At 47.6% G+C, this 13,185-nt stretch overlaps 1 protein-coding gene across 2 annotated transcripts in view; it reads right to left on the bottom strand.

Moving 5' to 3' along the window:
* The window catches only part of GALNT18 (polypeptide N-acetylgalactosaminyltransferase 18), a 364,308-nt gene that overhangs the window by 134,562 nt on the left and 216,561 nt on the right, over nucleotides 1-13,185 (bottom strand). The window lies entirely within an intron of this gene.

The following is a 13,185-nucleotide window of genomic DNA, read 5'->3' as shown; positions in this document are numbered from 1 at the left end:
TTAAGCACCTTCTTCACCTTTGCTTGCCTGACTCCTAATTTGAAGTCTCAGGAAGTCCTCCCTTCCTTGCTGAGCCTGCAAAGACTAGGCCGGATGCCCTTCCCCTGAAGCCCAGTGTTTCCCAGTCCATATCCCCCATTAGACGGTAAGTTCCTTGAGGGCTGTGCCCACGGCCGTTTAGTTATAGCTGCAGCACCCTGCATTGAACTTAGCATTGAGAATATGATCCGGAAAGGCTTTTTGAAAAGAAAAATGAATGGTTGATGGTTCATTCCTGTCTCTGGGATGGGCTGGGTGGCACCCAATCAGATGAATTTTTTCTATTGCCTCTATCAAAACACTTAAGGGACCACTTGCAGGGTTGGAGAGGTATTCATGTACCTCCAGGGAGCCAGATTAACACTCACACCCACAGCCCCTCAAATCACTGAAATTAAGTGTGTGGGAAATAAACAGTAGCACAGACTGGTTCCACTCTCTAAAAGGATCTCTATCTGACCCAGTGTGGGTCTCCAAGTCCCTTACAGTCAGGTAAAAGGGTGCTTTTAGATCCTGTGCAATCCAGAAGAAACTCAGAAAATCACAAGGACCTCAGGAAATCACAAAATCAAGGGCCTTGGAGATCCCAGGTTTGGGAACTCAGAATACATACTACTTAACTCCTTTCCTAAGTGAGAAACAAAAAAATAAACTCAGAGCAACCTCCTGACCATGGCAGATAAATGTGATCCTTCCTGCTTTTGCAGGGGAGCAAAGTGAAGGTTTAGGCTATGTTGTGAGCTCCCTGCAGGACATGGGTGCTGAGTGGCCTGCTCAGGCCGGGCTGGTCCCAGCATTCTGGCCCACAGGCTCAGGCCTTTGTCCCAACTGTGCTGCCTCTTGCAATGTTGGAGGAGGCTGAGCAGGTGCCACTCTGGGCTTCCTTTGACATTCTAGCCATAAAACACATCTTCTAGGAACAAAAATACTGGGCTCCCTCTACTAAGGAATAGCTTCTTCTGTTATTTTTGAGCAAACATATCATTTTTATGTACTCAAAGGCTGGGAAGATTCTTCCCAGTAGTCGGCAAACTCATTAGTCAACAGAGCCAAATATCAACAGTACAACGATTGAAATTTCTTTTAAGAGTCAAATTTTTTAAACTTAAACTATTTATATAAGTAGGTACATTCCTATCGAGGCAGCGCTCGCACGTGGTATTTTGTGGAAGAGCCGCACGTGGCGCGCAAGCGCAGTTTGCCAATAGGGGATTAGGACAGCAGAAGAATCACACAGTCATGGTTTGCTACCCTTCAGTGTGTGTAAAGAATGGAGAATCCTTTCAAGGAATCAGCCCAGTAGAATTAGACTTCTTTCCCCCTCATCTATGACATGTAAGCAACACAGTCAATATTCTCACAAAAAATAACCATTGTTGTTGAGGGCATAGACATGTTTTAATCCGTGATGACAGTTTGTCTTGAATCATAAAACGTTTTTATCTTATTGAACTAGGCTTTGATGGTAGGCAGCTTCCTCTGATCGGCTGCCATGCTGAGCAGAACTTCACAGCAGTGGGAAGCAAAATAATGAGCTCCTTTTGTCAAGGGGCCGATGAGCCTCAGCTCGGCACGTGGAGCTAGTGGAGCTATGTGAGAGCAAGGACATGAGCGACAGCTCTTGCTGAGAAGGTTTTCACACAGCAATATCTCAGGGCCTGAGTCCTCCTGTTCATGGATAAGCCAGCATCCCCAATACTCTTTGGGGAATTAAGTGTCAGTCCTTTTCCAAGCCTGCAGTGTGACATCCTGATGCACCTGTCTTGCAGCTGCAGGCAGAAACGGAGGCTGGGGGAGGGAAACGGGAAGGTGCAAGGCCTATGGTAGCACTGTTGGCACGAGATAAGAAGCCTCAGTTGTCTCTGGGGGCCCTGGGGATGGTGCGATGCTTAGTTCTCTTTGGAGTTAGCACAGTTCTGGGAGGTGGGTGCTTCTCTCTTCCCTGCCTCAGGCATTCCCCAAAGGAAGTGATCCTCAGAACCAGAAAGAAAGGTGGTCATTTAGAAAAAAAATCGTGCTCTCTTCAGGGCAGAAAGGATGATAAGGCTCAAACATGGTGTGGAGGAGATGATAAGGGGAATAAACAGTGGAGAAGTATGCAGAAAGCCAAGGAAGACCTGTAGTCAATTACTTGACTTTAAACTTGGGACATCTTCCTCAGAGTGTCCCATGGAAAGGACCTTCACAGGTCAGTTTATCCAATCCCTCACTACAACGTGAATCCTGGACACCATACTTCCGATATGTAGCTTCCGCTCTGCTTGATTATTTCCCATCATGGGGAACTCAGTATTTCACAAAGTAGCTCCTTCTCCTGCTGAATGGCTCTGGCTAAAAGAAAGTGCCTTCTCAAGCAGAGAAGTAATGTCCTTCGTTGTCACTTCTACCCATCAGCCCCACTTTGCCCTGGTGAACTCTGCTACAAGCCAGAACTTCCAGTGTGTGAAGGTACTCTGGACATTCTGGGTCTTCACCCTGGAAGCAGAATACTAGCGAGTCCTTCAACCACCCTCCTGTGTCACTCCTTCCCACTGAGAGATCAGATCATGTTTTTCTCCCTCTGGAATTCTTCTTTCTGAAAATCCCCAAGTGAGGTCTTAATCCAAGGCTATCTCCTCTCCTTCCCTACCCTCTGCCAAGGCCGAGAATGGCTCTGAACCAGGCTGGTGCCAGCACCTGGGACAGACAGCTGATAGTTGCCTATTCTCACTCTGAGCTACGCCCGCTGTCATTTCTCAGCTGTGCTGCGGACTCCGTGACTGCTGTGCCTACCCACCCTGGCCAAAGATGGGAGAGGGCACTGACGGTCTGGTCAGGTGGGCACAATGCTCTCATGCTGCTGAAAAAGATGAGGTTGTTGTTCTCCATCAGTAGCTGTGGGTGGTGCAGAGAGAACCCCGCCCTGCCCCCAACAGCTGCACCTACTGCTCACCAGAACAGTAGGGGGACTTCTGTCCCTAACTTTGGGCCCCTACTCCCAGGGAGGGGTGTGCAGTGGGCAGGATCCAGGAAAGGACATCTAGAGTCATTTCCAGGCAGCCTGGCTATTCCAAGGAACCTGTGCCCAGAGACATCAGGCAATGATTAGCTGACACCCGGCCACTTGCCTGGCAGCAGGCAGAGAGCGCTCCCATTTCTCATGGGCTCCTTACAAGATGGGTTTTCTCTTCTGGAAAGGAGTGCGTGTCAAGCAGAGTGCATACATGCATAACACGGAGCCAATTATCTCTGCTCCAGGAAATGGGGAAGGCATCGATCACTGGATTCCCCAGGGACCCTCAGCTTCAGGGCCCACGCCTCCGCTAGCACCATCCATTTGCAGATGGGCAAGACAAGTGGCTGTAGTAGCTGGAATCAATGAGGCTGCTTTTTCTCTTGTGTCCTCCCAAAGGGAAGAGCTAATGCCCGAAAATATGGGAAGGCAGGAGGGACAGGAGCAGGAGCTAAAACACAAAGGTTGGCATGAGCCCTGAGCCTTGGGCCCTGAGGGAATTATGGTTCAAATGGCCCCCAGGGGAGTAGGCCAAACATTCGCTGTTAGAGACATAGGAGAATCATGGCACCTCCCAAACCTAAGCCAGTTCTCAAACTCTACTACCCACAGCCAGATTCCCATTCAAGTGCGACTCTGCTTTATCCCAGCTCTAAACTCAAGCTAGTTCTGACTTCATCTTGACCTTGACCTGGACCTCCTCTTGAGCACAACCGCCCCCACCCCAACCCTACCCAGACCCTGACCACATCCTGTGATAGAACCAGCTGTAATTTGAGCATCACTCTGGCTTTAACCTGAACATCCAGCCCAATCCGGCCATCAGCAGACCGGATTCTTCTCCCAGCCTAAGGCTATGGCAGAAGGCGGAGGGGAGGGAGGTCCCACCTGTGACCGCAGAGCAGGCTTTAAGCCACAGAACTGCTTTGCCGTGCCGTGTTTCTCCTTTCCACCCCACCCTCCCCACACCAGACACTTCATGTGGCCCAGACACCTTCTTGTTCTTTAAAGAGGATTGAACCAGTAAAAGCCTGACTTGGTTACCTATTGCTTTTGTGTCCTCAGCCATGGGACTCGGCTGCAGGAACTGGCCGTCACTCATCTTCCTCCTGCTCCGGGATGGGTAAAATGGATGCAGGTGGTCAGGACGCGGGGAATGCAGGAAACCATCTCCTCTTCCCTTCCCTTCCTTCATTTTAGTTTTCTAGGCTATGGGATGAAATCACTGTATCATTGCTTAAAAATCATTTAGTTTTTTTCCAACTGTATTAAAACTGTTCTTAAGATAAAACTAAGGCTGTGGTTAACCCCTCAGCAGAGACCAGTTAAGTAAGTAATTTTTGAAGTGAATTTGACATGGCCTGACTTTGGAAGGAACAACGTGGACGTAGAAAGGGTAAGGCAGGTTTTCACTGAGTGGGGGTGAGAGAGACTTGTGCACGTGATGCCCGGGGAGGGGCTTCGTGCCCTCCCACCCACAGAGCAGAGAGAACCACAGAGGAGCAAGAGGACTCGGTGAGGGGTCAAGTCCCCAAGGTCCACAGAACGAACAAGTATCATATTTTCTCCTTGGGAAAATTAGAAAGAAGCACTGACTACAGACCACAAGTGGAAGCCCTCTGAGGGTTCCTTTGATCCAGTCTATGAGCTGGAAAATGTCTTTTCGATGCTTAGGAGCTAGCAGAGTGGGAAAAGTTCATGTTTCCTGAGAGTGAAAAGGTCAAGATTCATCAAGTAGTGAGGGATAAGAGTTCTGTTTGGTCAGGAAGAAATAAGACTTTTACCTAAGTGTGTGTCAGGCTCTTTCACCCTATGGTTTGGACTCCTGCATGTCTTTCTTTCTCTGCGCAAGTAACTTGACTGATGTGCTAGTCCTAACCTGATTTTTAGCTGCTTCAGTGGGGTGCTTTACAACGAGCAGGGTATTAACAGTCTTGCTGGGCCAGAAGCCAAGTGTCTTACCCCAAAACTTTTTCTATTAGATTTGAAAACCCCAGCGAGCTGTAGGTGGGTAAAGCACTTCCCCACTGTTGCAATTTTCTTATTGTGAATAGCTCTGTAATTTATGTTGTCATTTTAATCAAAATTGCATCCATCAGAGAAATGAATCAGTCATTGAATTTAAAAATAATAGCCACTATTTACTGAGTACCTACTATGGGCCAAGCATTTAGACTGGATTAGCAGCTGCTGGGTTTGTTGTAAAACAGACAAACAGAAAAACCCTCCTGCATTAAATAGGAGGATAACTGTCATGATGTCTGCAGCTTCCATGACATTAGGGTCTATCATAATGACTCAGCGATTTATTGTATCTTTTCTGATTTTCCGTGCTGGCATCTGGGGACAACTATTAAATTGCAGGTAAAGATTGAGATATCTTGTCTCTCACAGGGCTAACCTTTTATATTAAGTACATGAGCTGGGAAACATCACAAAACACTGGTAGTTCCAGCCCTGCTTCTATCTCCAAAGCCATTTAAAGAAAATAGCCCACTATCTATATGCTATTTCAACCATGTTGAAAGGAGGGAATGACTCTGGCTGTCACTGTAGTGCAGTAGAGGCAGAATTGAACACGGGGGGAGCCACAGAGTTAAAATGTCATAAAAGTTGGGGAAGGATACCAACATAATTTCAGAATATGACCATAGCCGTATTCTAGAATGATGACCATCAAAACAAATATGAAAATCAGATTTCATAGAGAATGCCCAAGATAAAAGCCAGCAGAAGAGAAAGGACAAGAGAGTTCTCAAATACAAGGCCAGGGTCATCTCTTCAGCCAGTGGGCATGCCCATCATTTCCTTTCTTAAAGCCCAGGGCCTTGTCATCATAGGTTATTCCCAGTAGGAGAAACCCAGGATGAGTATTGTCCACAGGGGATTGGTTTTGAGGAGAGGGTCCTGGAACCAGGCTGGACCAGGAGGGGCACTCACCTAGGATAGCTCCCAAAGATATCACTGCGGAAAGACTCCTAATGAGAGCCAAGGAGAGAGGCAAGCTCTCAGTGCCAAGGTGCTTGCATGTGAGACAAGATTCTCAAACCTGGGAACTGGGAATAGGCTGGGATTCGGCACAGATAATGGACTGAGGTAAGGTGCTTGGGCCAAGGCTGCAAACGGAAGGAGTGTGGGGCTGGGGGGTGGCAGTGTGTAGTGCTGGCTGTGGACTGCAGGGCTGGCTTTCATTTAAGGGCTGTCATCCAGCCAGGAGGCATCCTCCCTTTGTAACCGTGTAGTTTGAAAGGGCTGGAGCTGAATAGCTAAAAGCATCCTCCACTCAGATGAGCAAACTGTCCCTTGAGAAAACAGACCAGGCAACTTCTGCAATGAAGAGGCAATTAGGGAAGCTGCCTTCCCTTGAGACAGTCACCACCCGAGACATAACCTGCATCCCTTAAGCACACACCTTGCTGCTCTGCAGAACCAGAGATAAATAGCAAAGTCCACCAAGCTCCAGCTCCATTAATTATTATTCAGAAATAGCCCTGCGGAGCTTTCTCAAAGTCAGCCGCATGATGTAGTCAGCCAACGCTGCCAGATGATTTATGGGACAGGAGAGGAGAGATTCCCAGTGACCTCTATTATCCAGACACAGTCAGAGAACAGTGCGGGACAAGGGAAGAGCATGGCTTTATTTGGCCACTGAACTTAATAAACCTAAGAGGAGGGCAAAGTGGAAGGAGAAACATGTCCAAACAGAGGTTTACTAGGCTAAAGGAAAAGGGATCAAATCCCTCAGAAATGTGAGCTCCATGAGTGAAATGTTGGAAGCCACTGTTGGCTTCAGAGATGACAAGGCCAGGTGAGAATTCCCAATTGCTCGTTACATGCACTGAATGGAGGCCCAGCCCTCAGCCACTCACAGCTTAACAAGTGTGTCCTGTATGTCCTGTGGGAGACACTATATCTTAAACATGGCCCTCTCCCTAAGGAGTTTACAATACAAACAGCCAGAGAAAATATACAAAAATTACACAGAGAACCTGACAAATAACTAAAAAGTATATATCAACTATGTGCCTAGAGAAATAGTCCCCTCAATGGACAGCTCATAGAGTACCCAAGTCCTATGTGGAGAGGGTCTGGAAGGAGGTACTCCAGATGGGAGAAGGCATGTGTACACTAAATCACTCTCCTTTTGAGAGTCACCATCGCTTTGGGGTCACCCATTGTGATTCCTACTCTCCCATTAAACAAATGTTTCCTCAATAAATAAAGAGCCCATTTCCTCATACTCTGTCTTAGTGGCTGGTGAGACATCCATGCTCTCATCGTCGGCACAAGGGAGGAGGTCTAATTTTGCTATATGTTCCAACACTGATCTGCTGCGCTAACAGTCCCAAATGGGCCAATATTGGTTTAATGGCTTCTTGAGCCCCCATCTTCATCCACCATGAGCTCCTTGAAGACAAGGGCTGGGCATATGTAACTAAGAAGGTCGCAATGTCTGGGTTGTTGCCATACTCTATGAAGGAACTGCCTAATTTTGGTCAGTCACAAGCTGAATTCCTAGACTGTTGTCAAGGCAGACACAAGAACTCACATGATCAGGCTTCGAATGGTCAGAAAGGCTATGTCCCACAAACAAATGTGCATTTTACTCGTCCAGTCTGCCATATCTGACCTGGTGGGAAGGCATTGAAGTATCAATATCAATGTTTACAGGAAAAACATCTTTAACTAAAAACAGCCCTGCCTGACCAGGCGGTGGCACAGTGGATAGAGCATTGGACTGGAAAATAGAGGACCCAAGTTTGAAACCCCAGGGTCACCGGCTTGAGTGCTGGTTCATCTGGCTTGAACACAGGCTCACTAGCTTGAGCATGAGGTCGCTGGCTTGAGCATGGGATCATGGACATGACCCCATGATTGCTGGCTGAAGCCCAAAGATTGATGGCTTGTAGCCCAAGGTTGCTGCCCTGAGCAAGGGGGTCATTTGGTCTGCTGTAGCCCCCCGGTCAAGGCACATAGGAGAAAGCAATCAATGAACAATTAAGGCAGTGGCTCTCAAACTTTTTGAAGTTGGGCACATTTAAAATCCTACAAATAATTGTAGCACACTATATTCAAATTTCTGAGAAATATATTATAATAATTAAGTCAAATATTAAAGAAAAAAATATAAAGTCCAAACATGCTTTTATGGTAATTAAATGAAACAAATATGACAAAATTAAATTTATTCTGATATTAAAAATATTTTTATGTTACATTTTTTGAGTTATGCTTTTTAGAATTCATAAAAAAGAGGGGTTAATGGCCCTGGCCGTTTGGCTCAGCGGTAGAGCGTCGGCCTGGCATGCGGGGGACCCGGGTTCGATTCCCGGCCAGGGCACACAGGAGAAGTGCCCATCTGCTTCTCCACCCCTCCCCCCTCTCCTTCCTCTCTGTCTCTCTCTTCCCCTCCCGCAGCCAAGGCTCCATTGGAGCAAAGATGGCCCGGGCGCCCCAGGCGCTAGAGTGGCTCTGGTCGCGGCAGAGCGACGCCCTGGAGGGGCAGAGCATCGCCCCTGGTGGGCAGAGCGTCACCCCTGGTGGGCGTGCCGGGTGGATCCCGGTCGGGCGCATGCAGGAGTCTGTTTGACTGTCTCTCCCCGTTTCCAGCTTCAGAAAAATACAAAAAAAAAAAAAAAAAAAAAAAAGAGGGGTTAAAAAATACAAAAACGACAAAGAAGTTATCTTTTTATATATAGAGATACATTCTTTGTAAGATTTAGTAAATTTGGCAGGTCCTGGCACGAATGTGTTAAGTTTTTTTTATTCTTGTGTTTATGAGAAACATGAGCCTGATGTTTCCTAGCAATTTCTTCAATGTTTGGGAATATATTTGAAAGGCAAACTCTCATTTTCTCATCAATACATTGAAGAATTCCTCTCTTTTTACTCTTAATTGTGTTGAGGGTAAAAAATCCTAATTCACATAAATAGGATGTTGAAAATTGTAGTAAAATGTTCAAAGCATTTTTAGATATTGCCACATATTCTTCTTTTATAGAAATCCAAAAGGCTTCAAGAGACAATTCCTTATGTTTAATCATCAATCCAAACCCCCCACCATACATATCATCTTAACATTACACCAAACAAAGGATAGAAGAAACTTGCCTCCAGTCTTTCCAGGGAACATGGGGGGTAGTGTAACAATGCAGCACCACAGCTTAACAGCCTTTTGCAACCTAATCGGGCAAGTGAGGTGGGAGGTTGGGCAGACTGTCAGCTTACAGCCAATTCCCCACACCTCTGTCCCCCAAAAATCTAAACTCCAAAAACCCTGTTGGTTTTTTGGTCCCCAACAGGCACATATTTCTCTGGAATACCATAGGGAGCACCTGGAAATCTTCTAGGGCACACCAGTGCACCCTGGCGCACACTTTGAGAACCACTGAACTAAGGTGCTGCAACAAAGAATTGATGCTTCTTATCTCCCTTCCTGTCTGTCTGTCCTATCTGTCTCTTTCTGACTCTTTCTCTCTCTGTTAAAGAAAAACAAAAATAACCCCCCCAAAAACAGTCTTGGTACCAACACAGGCTGAAGGTGAAACCAGAATTTTCTTCCAAATGCTACCAAAAGACACGGGCCTCAAAGCTGGTAGCTCTCTGGATCCCTACCTCCTGCCCACCCCACCCCTCCCAGCTTCTGGCTCAGGGTCAGCAGGGGAGGGAGCTTAGTCTGTCTCTAGGTTCCTGCAGCTCAGATTTCCCAAAGGCAGTCTGTAACCCGCTTCTCCAAGAGCACACAGGGGTCACAGAGCCAGAGCAGCCCCTGCTTCCACATAGTCTGGTCTAAGGGGCGAGACCTGGAGATAGCTCAGGGCACTGCCTGGCTAGCTCTCTGTCCCCACCATGGCCTGGCCTTATGTGCTTGACAAGGTCCTCGGAGAAACCCCAACCCCTAGAGCAGCGGTTCTCAATCTGTGGGTCGCGACCCCGGCAGGGGTCAAACGACCAAAACACAGGGGTCGCCTAAAGCCATCGGGAAATACATATTTTATTTTAAAATGTATTGTATCATAAATATGTATTTTCCGATGGCTTTAGGGGACCCCTGTGTTTTGGTCGTTCGACCCCCGCCGGGGTCACGACCCACAGGTTGAGAACCGCTGCCCTAGAGTGAAGCTCCATGGGTAGATCATCCCCAGAAAGTTCTTCCTTTCCCCTCTGTCCGTTCCCACCCCAGCTCTGTGCCCCGCCCCCCCATCACCTGCGGCAGCTCCATGCAGGAAGCTCAGGTCTCAGACCCTCCTAGGAGGGTCACCTCACCACCCCTGCACTTTGTTAGTGCTGACCTGGGTTCTGGCGCTCTCCCTGAACCACTGTGTGACTGAACAGGAGCACTGCCATTCTCTGGGCCTCAGCTTCTCATCTGAAAAGTAAGGAGACTAGACAAAGTCCTGATGTCCCCCTGCTCTGTTTGTCTCTGGGGGCCGACTTTGATGAGCATTTTCTCATTCTTTGTTTGAGGGCCTCTCTCTTTCTCTTGCAAACAGAGACTAATGCACACTGACAAGGACTCCATTGGAGCAATCAGAGGATAACTCCAAGCTGCTCCGCATTGTGAGGGTGATGTTCTGCAGCACAGCTAGCCAGGACGAAATCCTCCATCCTGCATCCTCCATTCACTTCCGCCAGTCTCTGCCCCCTCTGTGCCCAGGAGGCTGACTTGTGGGGAAGGCATCAACAGCCAACCTTGCCCTGACAACAAGAAACCAGGGGAATGGGGTCTCTTCCCCCAGCACCTCCCTGTCTGGCCTCCTCAGGCACCAAAAAGCCGGCTCCTGTCCAGGTCCCTTCAGTTCTATTGGGTCCCAGTCCCCGTATATTTTCTGCCCCTATAAGACTCAGGTGGGAGGAATCTTTGCTGTTTCCAGCCCCGGAGTCTCGCATGATCCCTTGTGGCTTCATTACACCCTGCCTCCCCCTCGGTAACGAGTCTCTATTATTAAACTCTCTTGGAATTATCCAATTTGAGAGTGCCACCTGCTTCCTGCCAGGACCCTGCCTTCTGATCCTGCAGTCAAGGGACTGTGAGGAAAACAGAAGGAGAGAGGAGTGAGTGTGGAAGGAACCTCTGAAAACCCTAACTCCCGTTTTTACCTTCACTATACTCAAACAATAAAGACCACACATGGAGTAAAGAGACCATCAGTGGTATTTTTCCACATATAATAAATGAGGGATGGCTGGCACTGTGTAATAATTTCTAATTACTAATCTTTGTTTGCTAAAACCCTTCCCAGATTTCACTCCTCTGCAGTTTCCAGTGACACATATGAAAGTTTGCTTTGCTTTGTGGCAGAGAATGTGCACAGCGAGTGTCATTTTCCCCCATGTCTGGGGTTCCCTTAAATGATCACTCTCTGTCTAATGTCATGGCCCGGAGCAGTGGCTCCTGCCCCGTGTCATCCCATCTCTACAGAAAGGCCGCGGAAAGGGCCAGAGGGACTCTCATTTAACTCATCATCGAGCCAATATTTCTCAAGCCCTCCTCAGTGTATACAACAGTTAATTGAAAAATAAAGTTCAAGAAATAAAATTTTAATGAGGGAATATCTTAAAAAAAAAAAATGCAACCAATACTCTCCATGTCAGTGTCCTGCCAGGAAGTGTTGGAAATGGCAGAGCCCTGTGGCTGGCTTTGTGTATTCCCGTGAAAGAGCCAGTGTAGGTGAGGGCTTGGCCAATTATTTGCTTGGCTTCTTTCATGTCTCCCAAGGTCATGTTGCCAAAACCTCATCGCTTACCATATTTCCCCATATATAAGACACACCAAACTTCGAAAACTTTGGGGTCTAAACTGGGTGTGTCTTAGACAGTAATTGTAGAGTTTTTTACTTGCCTTTCTCGCTTTTTCACGCTTGTTTTTGTGCTCATTGTTGAAGACAGGAATTCATCATCAGACACAGATGAGGACAAGCTCATGGATGGGAGTTTTGCCAGTGATGAGGAGTTGTCTGACTTTTATGATGAATAAAACTTGAGTTCAATAACTTTATATGATACTTTTTTTTTTTCAAAATTCGGGCCCCAAAATTAAAGTGTGTCTTGTACATGGGGCATCTTATACATGGGGAAACACGGTCATCTGTCTATTGCCTTCTCTGTCATTTCCTTGTCCCAATGTCCAGTTCCTTCTTTCCTTTTTCTGATACATACCCATAGGGAGTGCTAAAATTTACTAGAAGTGACATCCCTGTGACAGAAGAAAAGGCTTATAGAATAAACCCTTGTTCAGTTGAATTTCATGAAAGACACGTTTTTGTTTCATTTTCAGTCCCCACTGAATATAGGACAGCTCCGGGGTCACACAGGAACTCAGTCCATTCTTACTGAGACACTGATTTATGGAGGGACCAGTCGTCCTAGTTTGCTCAGAAGGGACTGGTCTGGCCTGGCACTTCCTGCCATCCCGACACAATGGGCGGGCAGGAGAGTCACCGCCAGCAAACTTCTTACCCACTCGGCCTGGTACTGCTATCATATTGTATACATTTCAGAAGTCGTAGACAAGGTTCTCTAACAGCAGAGCTTAAGATGGTTTTCTCGGGGAACTGGTTTACCTGAGGGTGGGCTCCCAGGTGACTCCCATTCAGGAGTGGAGGGAAGCAGGTTAAGGCAGGGGTAAGAGCTGGGCAGAGGTCTGGGTCCAGCTGCAGTCTAGGCTCAGGCTGCCCCCACAGGCAGCTCTGGAGCCCGAATGGCAACCCAGGGTTATCCCACTTGAGACAACGGTGGGATTTAAGACACCTGTATCAATCAAGCCCTGGGCCATCCCCAGAAGAGGACTTGCCCAGGCATATCTAGGCGAGGCAGTTCTTCACAGAGGACAGTTTCAAGGAGAAGGGTGCAGCTGTGAGCTACTGGCCGCCAACACTCACAGAACCTGGGGGACAGGTAAACTGGCCAGTAAAGGGGATCTGGGTGGACACCAATAGCATCCAAAACACCTACCCAGGCGGCATCTGAGGTACCCTGGACACATTTTGGCAGTCAAGCTGCAGCTTCCTGCCACTTCCCTGAAGCACGCTTAGACCTTACAAGTGTGGTTCTACCTCAGTGGTCTCGTTTGTATTCTTAAAACTGACCTAGTCTTGGCTAGGGCCAGACTGCCCCCACCAGAATTTGCCAGTTTTTCCTGAAGACTGCACCTT

The sequence above is a fragment of the Saccopteryx leptura genome, chromosome 1, assembly GCF_036850995.1.
Source record: "Saccopteryx leptura isolate mSacLep1 chromosome 1, mSacLep1_pri_phased_curated, whole genome shotgun sequence".
Taxonomy (NCBI): Eukaryota; Metazoa; Chordata; class Mammalia; order Chiroptera; family Emballonuridae; genus Saccopteryx; species Saccopteryx leptura.
Note: the sequence above shows the minus strand (reverse complement) of the source record. Positions and strands in the feature narration are given on the sequence as shown.